Source organism: Musca domestica, unplaced genomic scaffold (genome assembly GCF_030504385.1).
Source record: "Musca domestica strain aabys unplaced genomic scaffold, Musca_domestica.polishedcontigs.V.1.1 1, whole genome shotgun sequence".
Classification (NCBI taxonomy): Eukaryota; Metazoa; Arthropoda; class Insecta; order Diptera; family Muscidae; genus Musca; species Musca domestica.
Window position 1 is genome coordinate 37,513,818 of NW_026712114.1, and position 25,937 is coordinate 37,539,754.

The window sequence follows — 25,937 nt, forward strand, 5'->3', positions numbered from 1 at the left end:
TTACACATCCAAATAATTTGATCTGTGTTACAGCAAGTGTGAAAATGAGAATTATCGCTCCAATCCTTCCAAAACCCTATAAGAGTTTTAAATTTACAGAAATACATATTTAATATATAACTGAGGCAATAACCGATACAGTCCAAACTTGACGATACAGTCCAAACAGTATACAAGGTGAGATGAAAAAACTACAAACAATTTCAGACTGCTGTAATTTCTAAGCCACTCGTTCGACAGCTGTTAAAATTATTCCAGTGACAGCTCATTATATTGTTTACAAGCGTACAAAAGCATTTTGGAGAGAATTTTCCAGAAAAAAATTTATTCGTGATGGAGTTCAAGCGTGATAGTGTGATTTCTTTATATTTGGCTGGAAAACCACAAGTGGCTATCGTTGGAGTACTCAAGCATTTAAACGTGGATAAATATTTTGTGTCTCGTACCATCGCTCGTTACCGTGATACTGGTAGCGTAGCCCGACGTCAAGGAGTGGTCGGAGGAAAACAGCAACATCAGCAGAAATGGTATGAAAAATAAAGAAGCGACTTCATCGAAACCAGTGTCGCAGTGGCCGAAAAATGGCTCGTGAGCTGAACATATCGCAATATTCCATTCGGCAAATATTGAAAAGTGGTGACCTGCCGAATTTGGTTTTCTCCGATGAGAAAATATTCGTTGACCAGCAGTTTGTAAACAAACAAAATTATCATATTTACTTGTCAAAGAGGTCAGCTGAAAATGTGCACCTGGTTGGTCACCAGAACTCAAGCTCCGCCCATGGTGATGGTGTGGGCCTCCATAACAGCCGATGGTCGTGGCATCAGAATAAGTGCCGAATATTATCGCGAAAATATTCTGGAGGGTGTATTAAAGCCTTGGGCACGCAAATATTTTGGCCGCAGGCTTTAGATATTCCAACAGGACTCAGAACGCGCCACCAAAGTTACAAAATGATATTGATTTTATGAAGAATATGTATTTTTAAGGGCTTTTTGAGTTATTATGTATTTAACGCAAACTTTTCAAATATGGGCAATATTTTTAAGAATACACCTAAGTCTGTTTTTACACGGTCTTTTTGTACACGGATTTGATATAACACGGTTTGAAAATTGAATATTTTTAATTTTTTTTACACGATTTTATTCCATTTAGCACGATTTTAAATTTTATATACTTAAATTTTTTTGTCAAATTTAATTTTTGCGAAGTATGTTCATATCACAAAAAAGTATTTATGAAAGAAAAAAGTCTGAAACCATCGATAGTATCGATAGTTATTCTATTTTATTTTATTTTTTACCTTAAAAATTGAATAACCTATTCTTTTCGTTCACAACATAGTTTTTTAGTTCCTGAACTTGCCATACATTTACTTTTTAGATTAGAGTGCATATCTTTTTATCATTAATTACTATGCTTGTGAAAACAAGCATTATATATTTGATTTAAAAAAATAAACATGAATTCCTGTTCTTAAAAATTCTTGTTCTTCACTAATTTTAATAGGTTTTAGAGATTAGGAACAAATCACCCATTTTTGTATAAGATCAATGTCTTTTTTTACACGGTTTTTTTACACGGCTTCTTCTGGAACCAATCTACCGTGTAAAAACAGATTTAGGTGTATTATTTCAAGAACTATAGGTACTATCATAACGAGTTTTGTACAATTCTAGAAATTTTCAAAGGTTATTTTAAAATTTATATTTTTAAGGATTAAGAAAACTATAATCGTGGAATTTTAAAAATATTTTTAAGAAACTTCAAGTCTAAAGTCGTGAATTCTTAAGGATATTTTTCAAAGTTAAAATCATTGATTTGTAATAATTGTAATCTTATTATTTTATTACTTCGTATTTTTAGAATTAGTTTTATTTGTTTCTTAGCACGTTTTTTTCATTCCTTTCCATTCTTCACCTTTACCAATTCCTCAGCCATTTAATGCAATTACATACGTAAGTACTATTAAAAGTACATTAAACTCAGGTCGGTGGTATTCGTATAACAATTTTCAGATTCTTTCAGTTTTCTACATGACACGAGTACTCACTCGTTCGTTGCTGCTTAAATATTTAACCTTTGTCCGACAGACCTTTATCAGTTTTTGGCTGTCTGTCGGTCTTTTATTATATCCTTCATGAGAAAATTGGTTTTTATTGTTTCTTGTTCATGTTATAAGTCTACCTTTTCGTTCACGAATACAAATAATGTAGAGAAATATGTGTGTGCATATATTGTGTGGTCGTCGTCGCAATTGATTGTAAAACAAAAACAACAACAAAAATGTTTTCTTCACTCACATACACACACCAACAAACACTTGACGACTCCAGCAAAGAATATTGAAATAAATTGATTGTAGTATATGCACGTGGGTTCATCTATATATGAAGCTATACGAATAAAATTAGCTTAGCTTAGGATATATATATTGCACGTTTTCAAGAGAAAGAAAAATTTAGCAATTTATCTTCGGTAAGTTTGCTGTTGCCTTATTTTATAAGAAAGCTATATTCCTTCTTTTTTTTGGGGGGATCATTCAAAGGAATATTTGTGGGCGTTAGCATTCATATGCTCTTACAAGTTTATTTGTTGTTATTGTTTTTTGGTTATTGCATTTTTATTATCAATTTACGTACACTCATTTACTAAATAATTCAAATTGTCATAGAAGAAAGTAAAGAAAGGTACATTCACATGTCTGGCTGTTCCCCTATATTCAATTTAAGACAAATACACTTGATATCTGTATGTATGCATGCATGCATGTATGTATGTATTCGTCACCGTGAGTGTGGCACTTAAGGACCTTGCATGTTGTATTATTTAAGGTAAATTCAACATCTAAAGGTTACATGACCCTTAATAAAATTATTGGTATTTGAGAACAAACAAAAAATGTATTGTTGCTTTTGTTTTCGTACATTGCTTAGCACAATGACTCAGTGGAATTTTCACAGACAATTTATTAGTGAACCCTCCTTGGATATGGCACATTTCTAAATTATGACAAAGGTGAGAATTTCAAATTAATTCTGGAGAAAAAAAAAGATTTTATTCCAGCTACTTAAAGTACACAAGAGAGCATGATGTCTCGCCAAAATTTGAAATTGATTAAAAAACCTTGGATCCTATACTAATAAGGAAAAAAAAATTAGACAATTTGAGGATGATGAAGTATGTATATACCAATCATATGTGGCGAAAAGTTATGGGTATGTAATATATACAAAAGCCACTGAAGATTAAACAAATATATATTTTTCCCAGGATATCCTTAAAAATGTAGAACAAAAACCCAAATTTTTGTTCCAAAATAAAAATTAAGGGAAGTGATAAAAAATACCCCGATTGTATGCCAGTAAGTCCTGAAAACTGTATTATGTTTACTAGGAATTTTTGGATAATTTCACTATATTTTATTGCAAAAACGAAAGTTTAAAAATATCCTCAAAAATCTATATTTTTTCCGAAAATTCCTTATTGAAATTAACTTTAAAAATTTTCAATTGTTGCTTAAAATCTTTACCCAAAGTGTAAAAGTAGTCAAGTAGTCTTCAAATTGAAAGGAAATAGGTCCTGACAATTTATAATGTGTACGTAGGAATCTTGAAAAAAGTTTAATATTTCTCAACACATGGTAGATCAGAAATTCTTGATTGATGACTTCTAAAAAAAATCATAATCTTTGTCCAAATGTCTTTGTTACAAATAACCTTAAAATTACAGGTTTTCGGTTAAGATTTTCGTCCAGAAAAATACCCTTTAAAAAAACTCTAAAAAATCGGGTTTTACAGTCACGGTGTCTTTTACCAAATATTTTTATACCCTCTACCTTGAAGAAGGGGGTATATTGACTTTGTCATTCCGTTTGTAACATCCATAAATATTCGTCGTAGACCCCATAAAGTATATATATTCATAATCAGTATACAATTCTAAGTCTATTTAACGATGACCGTCGATCTACCTGTCCGTCGTTCTGTCTGTCTGTTGAAATCACGAAACAGCCCACATTATTTGATGTAGAGCGTCAAAATTTAGCAGAACAATTTGTATTGTGTCAAGAATGGTTGGTATTATCGGTGCACGTTTTGGTATAGTCCCCATATAACGGTTACTCCCGATATTCGGTATTTTGATGATTTTTGCCACATTTTTTACGGATTTGTTTGAAAATTGGTATTTGTGGGTCATAATGGGTTCTAATGTTTCCTTCGCCCTAAGATGGAAGCTATTAGAAATTCCGCCCGGCCGAATTTTAAGGTTTTTTACTTGTTTTATAATTTAAAAATGTTTTCCAATTTCTTAAATTATTCTCAAAAATAACTATTTCGTACAGGAGGTTTTAAATGCTTTGATTTTGGTTCTGGAAGGTATTTACCTTATATATAGCTACGAAGTCTCTAAAAACCCATGGCATATGCCTGGAAATACTTGAAAATATTTAATAACGTAATTTTCGTCCAAGAGAATCTTCTAAAGATTCAAGATTTTTGGCCTGCAAGTCAAAAAAAAAAGGGCAAACATATTAAGATAGGTAAAATTTAAGCAAAGGTGATGCTACCTTCGCATATTAGTTTAGAAAGAGATATAGGTATGATAAAAAATTGGGTAAATATAATGAAATGATGTTGTCCACTTCCACACTTCACTCGAATTTGAGGTAAATAGTACAAAGTTGGACTATATCGGATAGTTTATTCGCTTTATATGAAATATCTATTTTTTATTTACACATTTGTTGGAGCGAATAGTAGAACGATTTTACTGATATTGCCTATCTTGCCCCCTACGAAGTTAAACATTTTTGTATATATTCTAAATAATTTGCTTGAAAAATCTACCTTTCCCTAATTCAGTGGTGAACATTTTGGTCGTGCAGGCTATACATATCCTTTGAAACCATTAAAATGCGAACATTATCCACATTCAATAACATTTCCCATATTGAACTCTTGGTGTTTCAAGTAATCTAGAAATTTTTGATAAAAATTAGTAAAAAAATTTATTTCTTAAGTTCTTAAGTTAAGTTCTTTCAACCCATAACTAAAAACTATGTACAAGCTCATATCAAACCATCTCCTTACTTAAAGCTCAAGAACAATTATTTACTTTGTAATTCACTTCCCTTGATTACTATTTGCAATAAATACTTATATACTTCAAAGAATACTGAGGAGGAATGACATCAAAAGGTTGTGTGGCTTTGTGGCAACTACGAGTATAACAAAAAGAAAAAAATAAAGAAATTAATTACTTCCTGTAAAAACTTAATATCTTTGTTACTCACATAAAGTAAATACTCCCTTACTCTCTTCAATTTACTTTTAGTCCCTTTAGCCCTTCGCTTTTATTTAGACATCAAGAAGCAAAACATACTTAACCAAGGGCTATGACTATTGTTGAAACTTCATTTGGAGATTCATATTTCATTCAATGACACTAAAACTACGCCCATAGCTTGGTTCTTCTTCCTCTCTTATACCATCGTCCGCATTTGCACAAGCAAAAAAGAAAGAAAATAGAAATACGACAATTTCTATTTAAGAAATTAGTGTCAATATTTAGACAGACAAAGTTTCTAACCATTGCTGTTGTTGCTATATTCAATATCAACATTCTCATTATGGAGCGCTGATGGCTGCAGCAGGTCCAACAAACTTATTGTCTTTAATTTTATTTATTCTAACACTTCTTATTCTAGGTTTCTAAGACGCTCGTCGTCTCTTTCCCAGAAAACAATTTCAAACCCTAGCCATTGAATTAAACTTATATTTGTTACATACATATCTGGGCATACTATTTTCAGCCCATAAGAGTTAAGTCAATATTAATTTATTACATTTTCTATTGTCTTTAACATTAAGTATCTCTCTCTTTCTTTAGCCACTGGGCAAAACGATGTGCTTTGCATTTTTTGACTATCTATCTGTGAAGTGATAATAATCAGTTATACAAACAACAATTTGAAGTGAGTGCAAATGCGATAGCAAATCTGCTTAACGGTAGCTTTTTGGTTTACATCCATGAATTGTTGCATACTTTTAGGATTTTGTTTGTTTATATTGCGAGAATGCCTGTGATTGCTGTCTGCTGATTTAATTGTCTTTGAGATATTTATTTTTAGCAAATATTTACAAAGTTAATGAGATGTGGGTTAAGAAAGACTGGTTGTGCAGGGCACCTGGAAAAGAAGTGTCATGGAAGATAATTTTAGGCATGGAACTTTCGTTCTCTTGAAGGGAAAGAGTATAGAAACACGCAGAGCAAAGTTTAAAGTACCTTAATAGGGCCAAAGTTTCTATGGGGTCCAGAGAAAAAAATGGAACCAAACCGTAATTTATCTTCTGAAAACCTCGAAAATGAATTCGATTCTTAATAGACTTCACTGTTTCTATATATAGGCAACCTCTGAAAGTTCGAATCTCCTAAAAAGACCTCGAAGACTTCCTCTATATTAAATATTTGAAAAAGGTTTATCGTCTAAATAGTGCTTCAGTATGAAAGGGGGTCCCAGAACGACCTCATTTCTGCAGGATACCGTAAAAAGGTATATATAGACCTAAAGAAGTCTTACAGGTATTTTATACATTAAAAGGTCTTAAATGTGCTGAGAACCTAAATCGAAGGCGGTGAACGCCTCAGAGACAAACCGGGTCTCCTCCGAAAAAAAATTTTGGACATGTTTTGCATATTTGACATGGAAAAGTTATTTTATGGCTAGTTGGCCACCCCTAGAATGGTTTCAAAATACATTCCAGCCCCACTCCACTTTTAAAGACCTTAAAGAGCCTTAGAAGGATCTGTTTTTCACAATAATTTTCAACTATAAAATATCATAGAATTTCGTTCAGTCTCTTAAAATAAAGGCCGTTATCTATAGAAGAAATCTCTGCAACAGAGCTGAAACCTCACTCGAATTCCAGCAGAATTTTATTTTTCTATGCCTCTCGAAGCAAGCGAGCATACTTTGGTTTACCGCTCCTAAATAGAACAAAATAGTGGAGAGTAAATTCCATGTAAAATGCATACTCTTCGAGCATTTCCGCTTGCAAATAAAATAGAGGAAATTGGATATATTATCTGTGGTCGCATACCGGTATAAATTTTCGTAGAGGTCTTTTACTTACAGAAGGTATTAGATATGTCTTCTATCTATAAAAACCTCAGAAAATCCTCGATAACAGAGATAAGTCTTCTTTCAATAAAATAAATTCGAGAGGTTTATTTTCAGTAATATGCCTCAATTAAAAGCCTCAAAAAGGCCTTCATTCAATACCAATAAAACCATACCTAGACAATAGATCTTTTTCTAGAGATGTCCTCAGAAGGAGACCTCAAAGAAGTTTTTTGTAAATGAAAAACTGCAGAGGTTTCTAGTCAAGACCTATAAATGCCTTAATGGAGTATTCTACCTACAGAGGAGGTCAGTTAGGACCTCTAACTGCATATAATCTAAAGGAAAACTTTTGCTAACAATGGCCGTCAGAGTGATCTTCATTATGTGAATAACTCAGAGAAAATTCCGTATATAGCCATCTGTCTACAGAAGTCCTCAGAGAGGTAATTTAGTACAAAATAGAACCTCAGATAGAAAGACCTATAACAAATTCTCCTCTATCTTTATCAATCATTAGAAGGGTCATTTGTTTACAAAAGATCTGGAAGCAACAAAAGAGATATGAAAATTGAAAGTCTGATTATTTAGACATTGGACATTGAAATTAAGAGATTTTTGAATGAAGAGATTGTAGTCAGAAAGTATATATTTACCATGGGTGAGTTCATACTTCGTCTCCATCTATACCTCAGAAAATAATTTTTTAGGTCCTGAGAAGGATGTTCTATCTACAATTAAATCAAAATGGGGTTTTCTCCATCCATAGACAAGCTGAGAATGGTAAAGACTTAATTTTATAAAAAAAACTCAGAAAGATTTTTTTTGAAAATATCGTAAATTTCAACTGGATATAATTTTGAAAATTTTATTTGTAGAAGTCTTCTGACAATAAAGAAGAAAGCAAAAGGCCCTTGAAAGGCTGGGTAAGTCTATAGAATGCCCCATCAAAGATTATATATTTTTTTTTAATATTTCAGAAAGGTTAGACCTCAAAGAGATTTCCCGAAATTAATTTATATTTGGTCTTATACAATCTTCTGGAATGACACTATCCCTGACTTAATATATGCGATCCACTTCTCTACGCTATAATCGATCGCCAGGGAAACAATATTAAAATCAATATCCATTATCGTAATTTTAAAACCATACATTTGATTACAAAAATTGCCACAAAAAAGAAGTGGGAGTTTAATTTTATGTTAAAATTGGAAAGCCTAGTGAGCCTTAGCAAGTCAATTGGCGCCCAATCATTGGCCATGAAGGAAAAAATAACAAACATACGAAACCCACCGAAAGAAAGAAAGCAAATCTAACAACAAAACAATATTAACATATATGGTAAGATTAAGCAATTTTTCTTTAGATATTTATGGGCGACATCAAACTTTAGGTGGGTGTTGGAAGAAAACCTAAGCAAAATACAATTTAATTTATGTGAAAAAAAATTTAGAGAAATTACTTTTGCAGAAAAAATAGTTTTCCTACCTTAAAAAGAAGAAACAAAATTGTCAAATAAAAAGTTAAGATATTTTTTGTTGTAAACGAAGAAAACTAGAAATATAGGCACACAATAATGTGATTATAAAAATCTTGTGTGGGCTATTTTTTTTTAAAGAAAGACGAGTGCAAAAAAGCTAACAATGCGTGATTTTCAAATTATTTGTTTTTTACTTTTTTAGCTAATGGGTAAATTTGTGGCCCATTGTTAGCAAAGACAACGGACAATAACCCAGGTGCTTGGCAAATAATAATGTATTTAAATGTCCATCCATTTAGTTTTGAAAATCTTTTGTTTGTTTGACTGGCTGGCATGCCAACAGCAGCACTTTTATTAAGCAAATTTGTATATAATTTTCTCAAAAATTATTATTATTATCAAAGACAAGCCATTTACAGAATGTATGAATGGATGCAGAAAACAAATAGACAGAATGAAGACAATGAACAGCAAAATCAACCTGGTAGCCAGCATGGAAATATTCGCTATTTTTGTGTACGAGACAAGAAACCCATCACAAATGACAAACAAAATTTCGTGGCAGCTGGTGCTGGCGATACCGCGTTTTGCATTCCTATGCAGCAAACGCAATTCTGCTTTGAGGTTCTGAGGATAATTCTTGCTGTATAAAAAATATATATTTTTTTTGTGATGAATTTTTAAACAAAGCTTGATGAAAATGGAATCCGATTTTCTGCTGGCAAATTTAGCTTCTGTTTAAAGTTGCAGGAGATGGAATGCACACAAAAATACTTGCAGGGCAACAAAATGAAACAGGACTTAAAAGGAAGTAGCCCTGTGGCGCTGGTAGCAGTAGCAACGACAACGGCAGCACTCTCACAACAATTGTGACAATGAAATTCCCATAATGTTAGCTGACTGGCTTTGTACTTTAATGCCACCAGCAGCATGGCTGGCTGAATGACAGACTCGTCTCCTAGTCTGTTATATTAGTTGTTGCAATTGTTGTTAATATAAGCTCTATGAACATGAGATGGAGAATAAAAATAAGTGAAATGAAATTGCAACAATAGTGCAAACAACAACATCAATTTCAAGAGCATAAACAGCCATAAGCCAATGTTGCAACATTACAAACAATAAAACTTAAGAGGAGGACAAAAAAGGAAGACAGGGATAATAATAAATCCCCTTTCCTTGGACAATGCAATGTAGCCGAAGCAGAAGGAGGTTCGTTTAAAGATTAAAGGAAATTTGAATTTATTACTTGCTTTTATTATACCATATACGACTAAAGCACAAGTCTTTGAAAGCAAACATGGTGACGGAGGATAAATGCTATATGAGAAAATATGTCAAGTTCAAAGGAATATTTTCACATAAGTGGATATTTTTTGCCCTACGATTTATCTTCAAATTACAAAAAAATGCGCTGAACCATTTACATACAAGGTGAGATGAAAAAACTGCAACCAACTTCAGACAGCTGTAAGCTCATATAAGACAGCTCATTATATTGTTTACAAGCGTACAAAAGCATTTTGGTGAGAATTTTCCAGAAAAAACATATTCGTGGTGGAATTTAAGCGTGATTTTTTTGTATTTGGCTGGAAAACCACAAGGGGGTATTGTTGGAGCACTCCAGCATTTCAATGTGAATAAATCTTTTGTGTCTCGTATCATCGCTCGTTACCGTGATACCGGTAGCGTTGCCCGGCGTCAAGGAAGTGGGCGGATGAAAACAGCAAAATCAGCAGAAATGGTTAAAAAAGTAAAGAAGCGAACTGATCAAAACCCGCGTCGCAACATTCCATTTGGCTTATATTGAAAAATGAGCTCGGGGTAAAGCCATTGAAATTCCAAAAAGTGCAACAACTTACACCGCAACAGAAAGAAAATAGCCATAACAGCCGATGGTCGCTCTCCGCTCGTATTAATCGACCGTGGCATTAGAATAAATGCTGAAGGGTGTATTAAAGCCTAGGGAACGAATGCATTTTGGCCGCAGACCTTGAAAATTACAATAGGACTCAGCACCATCGCACTCAGCACGTGCCACCCAAGAATAGTTACAAAATGAGGTTCCTCATTTCATTTCCAGCGCACAATGGCCACCGAAATCTCCGGATACCAATCCGTTGGACTATTGTGTCTGGAGTATTTTGGAAAGCAAGGTTGGCACTAAAAAATACCAAAGTGTCCCGGTTCGCCGGGAATGGGCCAAAATACCGTAGAGCAACATTCGGGCGGTATGTGACGGTTTCATTGGCCGTTTGAAGGCCATAATTCGGTCAAAGGTGACCAATAAACTTATTTAAACATATGATGCTATTTCCGACATTTCAACTATTTCAATAAAAGTTAATAAAATGTAAAAATTATGGCGTTCGACTTTGTTGCGGTTTTTTTTTGTCTCACCCTGTATATTTTTAAAAATGTTATAAAAAATTTAGGATAAATCTCTAAAATATATATGACGTTGACACAAGAGTATTTACAGACATATTAATTAAACTAAAACAATATATTTTTAATTTTGGATGGTAAAATACATTTAAAAATATTTCAAAAAACCACTAGTCCATTAGTACCGTTGAAGAACCAATGAGTCCTTCAAAAAATTAATCAGTAATACTGTTTATTTGAAAGTAAAAATATATTGTATATTTAAAAACCGAACGTTTTAAGAGTGTGTGATAGAGAGAAGTAAATTTTTTCTTTTAAGGACAAAGTCAGTACGGAAATTTCCAAAGCAGGATTTTTTTTCCACACTTTCACGTGGAAGAAAAAATCTCTTGAAAGTAAACCCAAATTACTGAATGCAGAATTCTGTGAGTTCCTTCGGATATCGTCTGTCATTTACACTTAATTTAAATGCGTGTCACAATGGTGGGATAACTGAGAGAGAGAAAACTAAATCTAGATTTCACTTTGAATGTTTCATCCCTGTTATACCAGTTAGGGAAGAAGGAAAAAGTAAATAGAAATGGTCGTAGCTTTGGACGACCATTGGGTGGGTTGGCTCACGTTGGCTGCCACCTAATGGAACGTTGAATATGCTTGGCTGCTACTGCCAATCGTTTTAAGCTGACTATGTGTTGGCTTGTATTTAACATGAACTTTAAGTGGCTTAAGGTTGTCTGTCGTTTGTGTTAAGTGCTTGTCTTAAGTATGCAGTAGTATTTGAAAATTTTACACAATCATTGCATATTGTTAGGAGCGAGACTAACACAGGGATGATGTAGATGTCGTACTTAGCTGTTGGGGAATGGAAGATTTAATAGAAGCGACGGACATGAGTATAATTTTACTGCAGTTATAAATTTAAGGAAAACATGTTATTTTATTAAAGGTGAGAAACATTTTAAAATAATGGGAGATCGTTAATGAAAAAAGAGTGGGCAATATAAAATAAAGCACTTGTTAAAGTATACTTTAAGGGGCTTGTTTACAAAATGATTATGCAAATAAAGTTTATGGTGGAAAATAAAAACGTTGGACCATTTTTGGGGGATAATTTTAATAATAATATTCAGTCAAATTGTAGCCCGGAATAATGGCTATAAATCCTTTTGTGAAAGTTAGTGAATGTTTCAAATAGTTTACGGGATATGAAACCAAGAAAAAATGTATGTTTTCCAAAAAACAATTGAAATTTGAATTTTCTATATTTTTGACTTTTTGACCGTGAAAACGAAGCCGAACAAAATTTGTATGTTTTCCAAAATAAAATAAAGTCTGAGAAAAAAACTTGAAGTCAAAATGGGTGGGTTCGATTTTCAGCGTAGACATAGGTCTAGTGGACTTTTTTGTCGATTAATTTTTTCAATTAATGTTTTCAAATCGCCTTACCCTAACGTGTGATTTCGCATTGATATTACCCGCCACTTCTACTGGTCAGTCAATTCATATAGGGTTTTTATAAAATCGTAAACCAGTTCTCTGTTTTTATATCCTCCCTCTTGATCAGCATAAAATTCTATGTCGATTAAGCGATGTCAGTCCGTTTGTGGAAATCACTCTAGCTTCCGAACGAAATGAAGTAGGTTGATAGAATTTTACCAAAATGTGTATTGTGTCTGCAGGATTTTTAGTATTGAAAATGAGTCATGTAGGTTCACGTTTTGGTATAGCCCCCATATAATGGTACCTAACTTTTTTGGTATTTTGGTGATTTAAGCGACATTATTCACCGGAAATGTTTCAAATTTGGTATTTGAAGTTCGTAATAGATAGTACAGCCTAAGACAGGAAATTGTTTGTGCAGGTCCACGCCTTCGTATAGTCTCCATATAACGGTACCTCTCGATATTCGATATTTTGACGATTTTAGCGACATTATTCACCGGAATTGTTTCAAATTTGTTATTTGAAGTTCGTAATGGATACTACAGCCTATGACTGAAAATTGTCTGTGCAGGTTCACGTTTTCGTATAGCCTCCATACAACGGTACCACCCGATATTCGGTATTTTGATGATTTTAGCGACATTATTCACCGGAATTATTTCAAAATTGGTTTTAGAAGTTCGTAATGGATACTACAGCCTAAGACAGAAAATTATCTGTGCAGGTCCACGTTTTGGTATAGCCCCCATATAATACCCATATTCGGTATTTTGATTTTGAATAATGTAGCTATTATTCATCGATTTTTTCAAGTTTCGTATTTGAATATTGTAATGGCTTATGCCAAACGTTGCCTGTGTAGGTCCACGTCGTCGTATAGACCCTAATATAACGGCCACATTCGGTATTTTTAAGATTTTAGCAAAATTTTTAACGGATTTTATTTGTTTTAAAATTTACAAATTCGTTCCAAATTGTGGACGGTATTTAAAGATCGGCCCGGCAGAACTTACAGCTCTTTTACTTGTTTTTTTTCTACAATAAGATATAGTTCCGTTCAAGAAATAAATATCTCTCAAACCACTAATTCACATGTAATTTATAACACACTTTAAGGAGGTTAATGACACAATGAATAACAAAGCATACTTTCAGGTGTATTATCTCCCAACGGAATACCATAAAACTTTATTTTAAACATGATAAACCTGTAATAAAAAACATTCATATATCAGCAAACAACTCACACAATGAACTTCTTTTGTTTGAAATTCGTGTTACCACAATAAACACGCGATTTGCCACTATTGAGAGGATACCGGTGCTTCGAATGTATTCATATAAAAACCCAGGTAAAATTTTTATGATTTCATTAAAATGAAATTCTATTTGTTTTCGAGCGTTCGTACGTGATGAGTTGTTTATATTGTAACCAATATCTTCTGTCGAATCATAAGGAATCTCTATTAGATGAAGGACATATATATTTTCAAAACAGAAATTGCTGACGTTTAAATAACAATAAATTTTGGATTTGTAAAAGAAGTGCTAAATTTTTCTGCAAAAGAAAAATCCAAGAAACACCAACTACAGAGCGAGCAAAGGGTCACGAATAGCTGCTTCCATTTTTCTTTTAACAAGATTTAAATGTGTTTTTTTGTCTAGACCTATGGGTAAAGAATACAAAGAAAATTTCATTGCCACTTTTTGTTGCTGTGCATAGATATGCTTAAAATTATTGTTATGTGAGTAATCATGAAAATTTAAATATATAAAATTCCTTGCATATGTATGAATGTAAAATGTTGGTAGCTTGCTCGTGTAAGCTATTGTTTTGTCTGGTAGTCTAGCAAAAATCATGTAGACAACTGTAAATTGCTTTGTTATCCTTGACATTATCCTTATGTCCTGGATGCATGACTGGCGGAATTTTTTCTCCGAAATATACATTTCCACACAAAAATATATATATTTTGAATGGTGTGTTAATATTTATAATCGTTTTCTTAGACGAGTTAAGGCGTCTTAAAGAACAACGCATTACCCACTTGCCTTTCGCACATGGCGTGTGTGAAAAACCACAAATGTATACTTAAAAACACATTTTCATAAACACAAAACTTATTATGCCACAAACACTTGGGATGTCGTGTTTTTATTTAGTTATTTAATGGCTATGGGTGGAAATGAAAGCGAAATATTTGGCAGATAACTGTGAAACAGTGAGCATTAAACCACCAACCACTGCACCGCAGAGAGCAAGGAACTCTGAAAGCAAATCGAAAAGAAAATTCAAATAAACTCAAACCAACCAATGAAAGAAGTTGAATCGAACCAAACTTGAAAATGAAAATACTTAAGCATAAAAAGGGTAAAGAGCACCACTCACTTTGAACTTTTCAATAACTTTTGGGTTAAGCAAAGAATGAATTGCATTAAGTATTCTTAAAATTCGGGTTGTTTTGTTTTCATTTCTTCAACAAATGAAGTATTCTTTTGGGTAATAACCAAGAGCATTAAATTGAAGCATACTTCTAGGAATACTTATGAAAAATGTTTTTTATTTTTTTCTGTTTTTTTGGAAATCCATTAAATTTCATGACATTGTTCTGTTAGGGAATTAAGACGAAAGACGGGATGCAGTTACAAAGTTCTTAAAATAGTGATATGAAAAATGTTTATGTCGAATTTAGTTTTAAGATATATACCAACGTTTAATTTTATTATAATAAAGATTTTTATATACATATGGTGTGAAATATTAAATAATCTTTAATAATCCATATAAATCATAACTAGTATCCCTTTTTAGACTATAAACGTATCTAATATATACTTATCATTATCCTCATATATGTGGCGCCCGTAATTAACATCTAGGTGGCGCTTGTTATAACATGAAGTACAACACCGACGATTTATTCATAATTTATTCTCTATTCGAAAACATAAATCCACATAATATTCAAGTTCTCAATTAAAATATGAAAAGTATTTCTTGGTTTAAGAAAAGTTCAGTCTGCCTTAATTTACGACCGACCTCTTTGAATGCCCGGAATGATTGCTAGTACCTGTTAATTTCTTCCTCTTGTAGTTTCGATCCTCTATCTAATCCCAAGAGTATGCTATGCAGTTCATCAATATTAAGTTGACGCTCAGTCAAAAATGAAAATGCCGCACAGGATCAGCATAAAGCCCTTTATTAAATTTAGTGCAAGAAAGAAGAATTAGTGAATTTTCGCAGCATTTCTGGGTAGAAAACTCAGATATATTATGAACCGATAAGGAATTTCATGCAAAATGTAAAGAAAATAAAAAAACTTGCATACAGGGTAAGATAAAAAATGCAACAAAGTCAAAAGCCATAATTTTTAATTTTTTTTTTTAATTTTATTGAATGAAAGCAAAATATGTCGGAAATAGCATAAAATTTTAGAATAAGTTTGGATTTGTTCGAATTAGTCACCTTAGGCACGAATTATGGCCAATTCAAACGGTCAATAAAACCATCACACGCTGCCCGAATGTTGTTCTGCGGTATTTTGGCCCATTCCCCGTGATCGACACTTTGGTATCTTTTGTCAACCTTACTTTCCAAAATACTCCAGACACAATAGTCAAATGGATTGGTATCCAGAGATTTTGGTGGCCATTGTGAGCTGTAAATAAAGCGAGGAACCTCATTTTGTAACCACTCTTGGGTGGTTGGGTGAATCCTGTTGGAATGTTCAAGGTCTGCGAGCAAAATGTTTGCGTGCCCAAGGCTTTAATACACCCTCCAGAATATTTTCGCGATAATATTCGGTATTTATTCAGATGCCACAGTCGATTAATACGAGCGGAGAGCGACCATCGGCTGTGGCTTCCCACACCATCACCATGGCCGGCGCTTGAGTTCTGGTGGCCAACCGCAAGTAAACACGATCATTTTGTTTGTTTACAATCTGCTGGACAACGAATGTTTTCTCATCGGAGAAAATCAAATTCTGCAGTTCACCACTTTCGGCCCAGCGAAGCAATTCTTCAGCTCTTTTGAGTCTATTTTCTTTCTGTTGCGGTGTAAGTTCTTGCACTTTTTGGAATTTCAATGGCTTTACTCCGAGCCCACTTTTCAATATTTGCGGAATGGAATATTGCGATATGTTCAGCTCACGAGCCATTTTTCAGCCACTGCGACGGGGGTTTCTATCAAGCCGCTTTTTTACTTTACGAACCATTTTTCCTAATGTTGCAGTTTTCTTCCGTCTTCCGCTCTTCCTTGACATCGGGCTATGCTACCAGTATCACGGTAACAAGCGAAGGTACGAGACACAGAAGATTTATTCACATTTAAATGCCAGAGTGCTCTAACGATAGCCACTTGTGGTTTTCCAGCCAAATAAAAAGAAATCACACTATCACGCTTGAAATAATTTTAACAGCTGTCGGACGAGTTGCTTAGAAAGCGGCAGTCTGAAGTTTGTTGCAGTTTTTTCATCTCACCCTAGGTGGCGCTTGTTTTGTTATGTATTGAGACATTTTTAACATTTTCATTGATTCTTGGAACTTAGAACTCTCAAACATAGACGTCCAACATAAAAATGAAAATAGCGCCCAATTTCAACATGAAAATGTTGCGCATTGCCAGCTTTAAATCTGAGCTCATTATAAGAAGTAGTAAACTGTCGAGGATTGATTTAGAATATTTAAACAATTTTTGGACATAAGCCATTCAGAGGGCGTTCAAAATTAAACTGAAGAAGGTGCTCAACATCAATATGAAGATGGCGCACATTATCAACATCAAGAATAAGTATACGGTCGAGAATTACATTGAAATGTGTAGAACATTCCGGGACATATGACGCAGCGGTAGTAAAGTTCAGTTAAAGAATTTACTGAGAAGAGCGCATGAACAAGTTCCGCATAAATAGTTTTTCTTTACAAGATCACCTTTCGAGCTGCATCCTGTAAAATAACTTAGAAATTATTTTTTGTGATCCTCATAAAGCTAAGGATAACACAACTTGTCTTATAACCGGCGATATCATTTTGATTATCTTGACACTCCCTAAAAGTATGTAACTCATTTTACAAATCTACTAGTCCGATTGATTTAGATTTTGTGTAATTTTTTTTGGGGAGAAAACATTCCCATACCCCACCATCAACATTTCATTATACTTGTAACCATTTATTTTTTGACATACCCATTAATGGTAGCTATAATTTACAAAAACAGACGAAACTCCCTAATTTTTGTCAAAACTAACGTCAAAAGCCGTAAAATACAATTTCATGTAAAACAAATTTATGGCTTTTAAACTAGACAGCATGCCTCCCAAAACGGCAAAAAAAATAGAAAAACTTGAATACAGCAAATATTTTGATTGTATTTTGTGAGACACACACAAAATTGTTATTTAATAGATTTTCGAACTGACAACAACGATAATACGAAAACAATCAATTCTTATATAAAACGGCCAAAAACGGCAATTTTAACAAATAATACATTTTTCATATTCGACACATTTAAATGTGGATGAGGGAGGAAGAAGGTGGGGTATTGGTTACCGATGGATGGATGGATGGACGGACCCTCAACAACAAGACAGCTAAACAAGAGTTTGCAATAACTTTTTGCTTATAAACGTTGCATTTAGATACCGAGGTATTTGCTAGTCAAGTCAATGGCCAGCCTGCCAGCATTAATTTGTAAAAAGCAGAAAAAATCCCTTGCTGTGATTGCATTGTGTGATTTCAAGCACTGGTGACTGGCAGCACCATCACCGCCACCAACAAGCATTATATCGACGACAGCCAAGAAGAAATTCCTACAAAATCCAAAAAAAAAAGGAGAAACAAGCACCAAATTGAAAATCAATTTAATTTAATGTGTTTATGACTATTGTCTTTCTATGAATCTATGACTCGGCATTGACAAGAAAAATAAAGAAATGTATTTATTTTCCATTTAAAGTCAGCAGCAGCAAAGCTGGCAGCAAAAAGGGTGTGTTTGTTACTTGCATTGCTGTCACTGTTGCTGTTGGTATTGTGGGGGCATTTTGTTATGCTCGATTTCCTTTGAATATGTGTTGGCTTTTCATGAATTACTACACCGAAATCATGATGAAGTGTAGATGTTACCACCAAATATCAGCGCCATCAGCAACAGCACCCGCCGCCACCACCACCACCAGCGCTATTATTCACCTTCTCCAGCAGAGCCGCCCTGCAGCTTTCTTGCTCAACGAGCTGTAATGATTTGTTTGTGGATTTGAACTACTAGCCAAGCCAAACCTTTTGTTTTTCTTGTCTGTTGTGCTTTTTGCACATATTTTACCATCAATTTCCTTTAAATGTTATGGCAATACTGTTTGTTTTTATTGAGAAATGTAATGGTGGTTCGTGGTAAGGAGGGCGGACTATCGAATAATTTAGGATGACATGCTTAACGCTCGAATATGGAAAGTATTGAATTTATGGTTTAAGGAAATGATTCGTTTTAGAGATTTATTGCAAAAGCTTGTTAAGGCGGGCAAAGCTGATTTGCACAGCTTAAGAAAAAATTAAACATAAATTTAATTAAAAATCATGTCATTGAAGCTTGAAGTGTAATGAGGGTGACATAGAGTGGGGGGCTTAGTTAAATTTATGAATTTTTAGGGAAAGTTTATGAGACATTTAGATTGGAAGTAAATTTCCAGTAAAATGGAACAGTTGATAAACAAGTATTTTTTTTAATTTTTGCAGCAGAAAATGCAGAATACTTTCTGACAGTTATTAGATATAATGCATATAATTAGGTATTTGAGCATTCATTTTTTGAAGCTCTACATTAGAATTTCTGTACCCAATAAAAATATATCTGCTAATGATTAATTCGAATCTAATGAATCACAAAACTTTTTTTTGTAAAAGACAGTCCTACTAACAACCGGAGCCCGTAACTTATCAAGGCAAAATCCAAAAAATAACAACTTCTTCATCAAAACCATGCTGACAAGATGACAAAATGCTGGGAGTAGATGGTAATATAGAACAAGTAAAAAAGCAGTAAGTTCGGCCGGGCCGAACATTGAATACCCTCCACCATTTCAGATAATTCCATTGGAAAAAGTGGCTAAAATCATCAAAATACCGAATATAGGGGGGTACCGTTATATGAGGGATATACGATATTGTGGACCTATATAGACAATTCTCTCTCAGGGCGTAAAGTACTCACAAGGAACTACTTGTGTGGATTTTAAGAAAATTCCATTGAAAAATGTGATTAACATCATCAAAATACCGAATATCGGGGGTACCGTTATATGGGGGCTATACGATATCGTGGACCTATATAGATAATTCTCTGCCGAGGTATAAAGTACCCACAAGGAACTCCTTGTGTGGATTTTCAGACAATTCCATTGAAAAATGTGGGTAAAATCATTAAAATACCGAATATCGGGAGGTACCATCATATGGGGGATATACGATATCGTGAACCTATATAGACAATTCTTTTTCAGGGGGTAAAATGTTTACAAGGAATTACTTGTGTGGATTTTCAGATCATTTCATTGAAAAATGTGGCTAACATCATCAAAATACCGAATATCGGGGGTATCGTTATATGGGGGCTATCCGATATCGTGGACCGATATAGCCCATCTTCGAACTTGACCTGCATGCAGACAAAAGAGAGATCTGTGCAAAATTTTAGCTTCCTATCTTAATTCGTTTAGACTGTAGCGTGATTACAACAGACGAACGGACGGACAGGCTAAATCTTAGAATTTTACGCTGATCAAGAATATATATACTTTGTTGGAGGGTATAAAAATGTGCTGGAATCATCAGAACTTGAGTGATTTCATAGAAGGGGTTGCCTCAGCTGCTATAGATAAAATAAGCAAAAACTTTTCTTACGTGATATGAAATGTTGTTATCGGGTAGAGAAGTAATTAAGGAAAATTAAAATTCGGAATTCAAAAGAGATCAATATTACAATGTATGGTGCAATGAGCACCATCTTTATATCGGCAATGAGTCGCCAGAATTTCAAATTCATCATTCTGTATTCTGAGTTCAATCTTAAAATTTGGTTTCGATTGGTAAAAAATGATTTTAAAAAATGGGCCTGGAAGATTAATAAAAAAAACAATACCAACATTTAATGAAGAGTTCCATCTTGATATGGGTACAATGCAACCTGGTTGCCACAAACACAACATGAGAATAAACTTTTATAGTGGTAAATAAGATTTTATTACCAAGCGAAAAAGAGCTATAATTCGGGAAAATGACTTCTCGAAATTACAAGAGATTCTCTATATTGCATTGTATATGGTGCAATCAGCGCCATCTTCACATTGATATTAATTAGTGAGCATACATATTGTTGGATAGATTTATTCTGTAATCTGAAAGTTGATAAAATATCAGATCAATAGCAATATTTGATAAAGAGCACCATCTTGATATGGGTTTCACGCAACCCGTTTGTTGTCTATAAGGTAAAGTGTCTAAGTGAGCATACATACTGTTGGACAGATTTACTCTGTGTTCTTAAAGTTGATAAAATATCAGATCAATAGCAATATTTGATAAAGAGCACCATCTTGATATGGGTTTCACGCAACCCGTTTGTTGTCTGTAAGGTAAAGTGTCTAAGTAAACTTTTCGTTTTTATCGTTACATGAAATGTTGCTATCGGATGAAGAAGTGAGATAATTCGGAAACACCGGAATTCCAATTTGAATTTGATAATTCGAGAAATAGATCCTCGGAATTCCAAACCAAATCCTCGATCTTGCAATTGATGGTACAATGAGAACCATCTTCATATGGTATTAGGCAACGGATAGTGAGCTTACTGTGTTGTGTAGTGAGTGAATTTCACCTTGAAATTTAGTTAAGCCTGTTACGTAGGTCTAAGAAAAATATGTTCTTTTTTAAATTTCCAAAAAAAACAATATTTGAAAGAAGCGCCATTTTGATCTTAATTTCATGCTATCCGGATGCAGTCAGTGAAAAAACATTAAAATGCTATACATACAATACAAGATATGACGAAACATATTAAAGTTTTATCTAAAAAAATTGGAGAGACTGTTAACGCCAATACGAGCTTTACTCAACCAATATTTTAAGAGAAGGGTATTATAATTGTAATTTTCGGGGACATAATAACTACCAAACGTATGTGTTCCAAGGACACCATCTTCATATTGAATTGGCGTCAAGACTGTTATAGGTAATATTAAAGGAAATACTAGATTTGCTTTAAGGAAAACCGACGTTTTTTTATTATCTTAGGCAACATTTTGGCTAGCCACTAGAATAAAATGATGATAAAGAAAATAAATTCCAAAACTGCATATAATGACTAGAAAACTGCTTGATTTTTTTCATTGGGTTAATAGGACGAAAAAGATCATTAGAACAAAACCATTATGGTGCGCCATCTTCATATAGCCAGCTATGTGTGAAATATGCTATTCTTGTAGCTAAGAGCCAGAATAATAAATTAAAAACTGCTATAACTTTTTCTGATTCCTAAATGAAAAACGCTATATTGATATAGATATACAGATAAAACATAAATCATCAAGAAAGAAAATTAAATAAATGTATGACTTTGGTAATGAACCTCTTCCATATCATAGTAAAGATCTCAAAAAAAAAAAAAAAAAAAAAATAATAAATAAATAATTTTAAATATTTCATTGCCTTTCCATAAATATGTAAAGTGAAGCATACTTTAGGGCTTCCATTCTTAACGTTCATTTTGAACATTAAAAGCAAATAATTGCAAAAAAGTCTTAAAAAAAATCTCCCATACAAAAAAAAACTCGATAGAAGAAAGTAATCAATTCAAATGCTGTCTCTGTCAAAAAATAAATACCCAAACAAAAAGGAATCTAACCCCGAACGATTTGCATGAAATCATACAATTCTGATAAACATTTAGTCAGTCAATCTATTTTTTGTCATTTTGCTTCTCTCTCTGGCTATGATAGATAGAAAACTCATTTTGCAGCCAGAAAAAAAAAAAAAACAACCGAATGTCATTTGTAAACACAAATTACTTTCGGTTAGATGGGTTCAATTTCTTTCCATGATATTTAAACAAAAAAGTACCAACGACATTTGGAAAAATCAAATTTATCTTACTCTATTGATTTACCCCGGAGCCATTATAAAATTGACCTTTTGCAAAAACAAAAAACAAAAAAAAAAAAAAGAAACGAAACGAAAATAAAATAAAATTCAAGCGAACATTTAAAAATTTCAATAAGGAATTATCCTATCTCAAAAGCAAAAGGTCAGTGAATTATTTATTGAAGGGAAAAAAATCAAAGCATATCTTTAGGTTCTGTTGGCTGCACAAAAAAGTTAAACCTATTTTCAGGCATTTGCAATAAAACGATTTATTTTCTTTGAATAGGTTTTTATTGCTGTTTCGAATGAAATCAATTCAAGTGCAATTATGTGGCCTTGTGGTCCATGTACTTTCGGTTGATAATGACCTTAAAAAGGAAAATTCATCTTCTTAAATTTATTTAAGCTTATAATGGTCTTATAAATCTAATCAATAAAAACGTATTTGACCTTGAATTACTAAACGGCTCGCTGAGTTTTCAAAATGAAAAAAATAAATGTGAAAGTTAATTCTAATAAATTGGTATTCATGAAAGCAGATACTTTTTTTTCAATCGAATCGAATGCTAGAAATTAAAAATTAAATTAAGGATAGACCGAATTTTTCAAATAATAACATTTGAAAAATATATATTTATTAATGGTTTTAAAACATATCTACTTATAAATATATATTTTAAAAATTTTTAACTCTAATTTGGTAAAGAAAACAACATTATGGTGTCGCTTCAAAACTTTTTAAATGTTAAGCTTATCCCTAAAAATATGCTATTAAAGAAGAATTTTGATGGCATCTTAAAAAAAGCATTTTTTGTCAAAGTTTCTTTCTCCGTTTTATTTCTAAAATTGTTAAAATGTCATTGCCACCAATCTGCTGTTGGGGTTGGTTTTCTTTTTTTGGTGAAATCCAATTAAAAACTGACAGTCTAATTTACTTTTTTTTGTGTTTGTTCCGAAAAATATTGCAAAAGTCATTGTTATTTTGTTTAAGTAATTAAGCAACAACAGAACGTTTTGCTAACCCTTTTTCCATTAATGGGCTGGGTCTTGTTGCACTTAGGGACACCAACAAAAACAAAAATTAAAAAAAAAAACGTAGCTGACATTTGTATTTGTTTAGAGCAACTTTTGCAGCAATGTGCTGGAGGAGTTTGCAAACAACATATTTTTTTCATTTGCCGCCTGGCTGCCTTATCATATTTAATGTTTGTTTCTCTAATGCCTTTCGAAGGAGAAATGAGTTCAATGTTCTTCTCGTTCATTTGTATTACTTGTTTGTTGGTTACACTCTAAAGACCCCAGTGATAACGTGGCTTTGTGGTTTTTTGATTTTCCGGTGATGATGGTGGGCTGCCTACAATGAATGACTCTTTCCTCCTGGCAAACCACACCACTCCACAAGATATGGACTTGGAAAGCCTTTGTTTAGTTTAGAATTTAAGCATACTTTCAGCTATAGAGGCCATTGCAAATATTTTTATTTTACAAAACAGCAGGTGCAGTGAATGAAGTTTAATATTTATATTACTGATAATATTTTATGGAACATAATACCTCTGCGATTTTCCAAGAAAATAACAAACGAACGGCAAGTTGAAAATCAGGTCGATGTTGTAAAAATCTTAAAAAATACTAAAGAATTTTAAAGTGTGGAAGTGAGTATGCGTGGTATATTGAAAATTATAAAATATATGCCAGCATTAATGTATAAAATGCTATGTTTTTATTAGATAAGAAAACCGTTTGATACATTACACGAGATAACTTAAATCCGATGTCTGAAACAATATCCAATGATCTGTGTTTTGAAATTGTCATAAAAATTCGTCTTCGTAAAAAAGGGAAAAAATTCTATCAGAAAATATGATATAGTTCAGAAAAAGAAGCAATCAGAACAGTATTACATTTTTTTTTAAAAAGCGCCATCTTTATTTAGATAATGGCCTCTCTTTCATTCAATATTAACATCAAGATGTCGTCATGAAAAGTATAAAGAGATGAGTATATTTTTAGGCGAACAAATTCATTTAATACCGTACTATTATTATATACACCATTTTATATATCATTTCACATTTTTATAACATACTCTTAGGCGCCCACACAGAGAAATACCCATGAAGAAAATTAGAAATGTATGACAACTTGTTACAACCAGCTCCATATTTATATCGATAACAGTATACATTTTCAACTAATGCCAATAGAAAAATGACATTAGATAAGAAAGCGACATCTTGTCAATATTTTCATTCAATATCAAAATCGAGATGGCGACATTAGGGATGAGCCCATTTTTAGGCAAATAAATAACGTGCCATCATTGGCCCATTTACATTCAGCATATATTAAAGCTCTCACAGTAATTTTTTAAACTTTAAAGATCCACTTTTCCCTGATAACTACGTATCACACTGAGCGCCATCTTTATATTGATATCGGACCAACTTTTCCTTTACCATTAAGATAAAGACGTGACGTGGTAATTAATATATACTGATGAAGTATTTAACATTAAAGATAATAATTGGGAAGGGTAATCATCTGGACATTTATACAATATGAGGGTTACTGCTGATGCTAAGAACATATATGTTTTAATTTTGAAACGACCTAATATTTTGTGAAAGCTTTCGAAATAATTGAATTAGTACGATGTGTTGAGACGAGCGCCACCTAGATATTGATTTTGACCTATTTTTTCATCCATAAACAATATCAAGTGGCGAAAAATATGGCTTCATGAAGAGGAGAATATTGTAACGTCCTGTTGATGTTGGCGTACTGAAAAACCAATTGTAGCTAAAATTAAGTTCTGAAAAATAGCTTTAGCAGCCAAATTATGCGTAACATAATAGGTCTAGTTTATACACTCCTTTCAATAAATATCACAATCAAATCAGTTCGTTCGTGAGCTGCACAAATATAAACAGTGACACCTAGATATTGATTTGAACCTTTTGGCCTATCTTAAATCAGTATCAAGATGCCTCATAATAAAACTTAAAGAGTATTATATGTGGCAACTAGTTTCATCTTGATATTAATATCAGATTAGTTATTCGCCCAGTAGCCATATAAAGATGGCATGGTAAGAAACTATTTGTGGGAAAATCGGAGTTTATTAACATTTTTAGCTTAATTACTGTAATCTATGGTTACTGCCGAGGAGAAAATGAAAGTCATTTAATAGAATTTTTGTCATCCCCCACAAAAGGACAAAATTCTCAAAGAAAATAAGTTAATTCATACAAAGAGAAAAGTTCATCCGATTTTGTTCAAACTTTGCAAATCTTAATATTTGTATGTCAGTTTACTTTTTCTGGTACCTCCAGCATTAAGGGTCAAAAAAAAATTCCTTCA

General features: G+C 33.0%; 1 protein-coding gene across 4 annotated transcripts in view; it reads right to left on the reverse strand.

The window, feature by feature from the left end:
* Positions 1-25,937, reverse strand: part of LOC131802338 (headcase protein) — a 403,675-nt gene that overhangs the window by 14,013 nt on the left and 363,725 nt on the right. The window lies entirely within an intron of this gene.